This window comes from Penaeus chinensis, chromosome 20 (assembly GCF_019202785.1).
Source record: "Penaeus chinensis breed Huanghai No. 1 chromosome 20, ASM1920278v2, whole genome shotgun sequence".
NCBI lineage: Eukaryota > Metazoa > Arthropoda > Malacostraca > Decapoda > Penaeidae > Penaeus > Penaeus chinensis.
This window is the reverse complement of record NC_061838.1, coordinates 3,520,859-3,523,358: the sequence shown is the minus strand read 5'-3', so window position 1 is coordinate 3,523,358 and position 2,500 is coordinate 3,520,859. Positions and strand designations below refer to the sequence as shown.

Here is a 2,500-nt window from a genome sequence, read left to right as displayed (position 1 = left end):
GTGTGTGTGTGTGTGTGTGTGTGTGTGTGTGTGTGTGTGTGTGTGTGTGTGTGTGTGTGTGTGTGTGTGTGTGTGTGCGTGCGTGCGTGCGTGACGCTGGTTTTACGCGCAGTCAGGCTTTTCGGTCAGACGGTCCTTTATAAATGAGACAGAAAAATCCACTCAAAGCATCTTACAGTTGAGTGATTAAGTGGTCTTGACACTTTTTAAAATAAATTTTAATTTCCTTGTAATCGAACCTTTTAAGTTCTACAGGAAGGCTACCTTGGGATGTGTGGCTGGAAGGGATATATTAACATCACTTAATTGCTCTGTTTGTCAAGGAAAAGACACATAAAACTTGCGGCTGCTGCAGTTGGGGTCGGGGTCGATGGGGGAGAAGGGGGGGAGAAGACGTCAGGGGTCGCCTCCCCGCAGCCTCGTGTTTGTTAATCTTATCGTCTAATATTCAATAATCTACATTTACATTCATACATATTATATATATATATTTCTTTATCATCAGGCGAGACAGGCACAGCAGCGGTGGCATCCCGCATACACGCTGATCCTTAGCGACAACAGCACTCGAATTCTTGAACCTTTTCGGATTTCCTTTTCCAATTTGTTTCATTTCACGGACGGTTAAAGAATCCGTTATCTTTGTTGTATCTTCCGAGGGATATATTGTACTGTCCATAAACACAGGTCGTTATATTCCCTCGTGCTTTCACCGGATTTATCAGTTTCGTGTTTTGTTTCCAATTTTGAAGTTTGGCGGTCGTCTGCAGCCTCGAGGAGCTCCTGAGTCACACGCTCGGACGAGTGGCAGCGCATGGCCTCGACCCGCACCGAGATGGCAGGCATGTCATGTTCATAACGTATTTAGATATAAATATTCAAATATATTCCCCGATGGACATATATTTTGATGGATACCGCGGTGCTCCTCGCGTATTTGGATGTATATATCGTGCTCCTACTCATCCATTCAGATATGCGCGGGAAATCCCCACAGACGTTTCCATGCGTCTGGACGCTCGGGGGCAGTGCCGACGGGGAACAAACGGACAAACGAACGAACGAAAAGGGCGCGTCGAGTGGCTAGGCGGCAGGGATTCCGCTCCCTTCCTGGGAGCGTGGAGGCCAGGGAAGAGGAAGTAGCGGCCTCCCTCTCGCTCTCTCTTCCTATCTCTCTATCCATCGCCAATCACATAAGCGCCTCCTCGAGAGGGCGATGGGAAAGTGGCGGGCTCGAGTCGGGTGTGCTTCAGGGGCTCCCTCGAGTGCATGAATTCGAGAGTTGATGCGAGTGATTCGTCAGCCTTGGGGGTCGAGGCCGTACTGGAAGAGCTGAGAGTTAACGTTAAGAACAACACGTGTCTCTGTGTGTAAAAAGGGGGTGGGGGGCAGGGGGACGCTCCTTGGGGCAGAGGGAAGGGAAGGAGGGCTCGCTGGGGTGGGGCACTCCTTGGGGGAAAGGGGGGGACGCACGCTGGGAGGGTGCGGGGGGGGGGGGGGTCACGTGTGTAAGGGAATGTGTGAATTGTGTGTACGAAGGCGTAAATTGCACAACCGAGAGAGAGGTGATATATGATAAATGAGCCAACGATGTAACTCAAGCAAAAAGGAAAAATAATAAAATGCTAACTAAAGGCTAAATTAACAACTATAACATATTAAAGCTCGTGAGCAAATTGACGTAAGTTATCACTTCACTTAACTAAAATCAACTGTTATAAAAGAAAGCCAAAGGTAAACAGACCATATTACTTAGACTATCATTTAAACGTTTATTGAAAACGAAACTAAAGAAACTTTAAATGAAATACATCATACCAGTGTAAATGAAAACAAATGCAGATCCGCAACGACGTGTAAACCATATGAAATATGAAAAATCAAACATAACAATGACATGATCTCTACCATGAGGGTCTGATATCTCGTCATCAGTGGGAGGAGCATGGTTCTAGTTCTAAATTCTCTCGAACTTTCCTAGACTGTCTTTTGTTTCTCTCTCTCTTCCTACGCCAAAAGGTAATTGTTCCCGGCCCAACGATATTGATCTTTATCATCCTAATCAATACGTGACCTCAAGTTCTTCCTCGTCTACGCGAGATTTCACCAACAAGGCCAACCTTCCATTTCTGTTTCCTCTCCTTTATCGCGTGTATGCCTTTCTTCCTCTTTCCTGTAAGCAAGAAAGAGAGATCGAGAGATAGCGAAAGGGTATATGGAACAAAACGACAGGTCCTTAATATTAGATCGAAGAATTATCATCACTTCTGGGAAGCTTTTCTCCTGTTCCACTACCAATATTGCCTTCTTTTTCATTGGGGATATTGTTTTCTCTTCTTAAACTTTCTTTCTGCGGGCCGCGGTCGTCACTGTATGTTCTCACTGAAAAAAACATCAGGTTTTCGTTGTACATAGTCTTTGCTAACAGAACCTCGTCTTCCGCGCACAACCACAGAAAATTCTGGTTTCTCGCTACAGGAATTTCTGTAACAGTTTTATG

General features: G+C 45.7%; 1 protein-coding gene across 1 annotated transcript in view; it reads right to left on the bottom strand.

Moving 5' to 3' along the window:
* Nucleotides 1–32: 32 nt before the first annotated feature.
* The window catches only part of LOC125035791 (LRR receptor-like serine/threonine-protein kinase RGI2), a 16,227-nt gene continuing 13,759 nt past the window's right edge, over nt 33–2,500 (bottom strand). Inside the window, exon 9 of the mRNA XM_047628006.1 lies at nt 33–2,500. This exon is cut by the window's right edge and continues 2,510 nt beyond it. The gene's annotated coding sequence lies outside the window, so the exon portion shown is untranslated.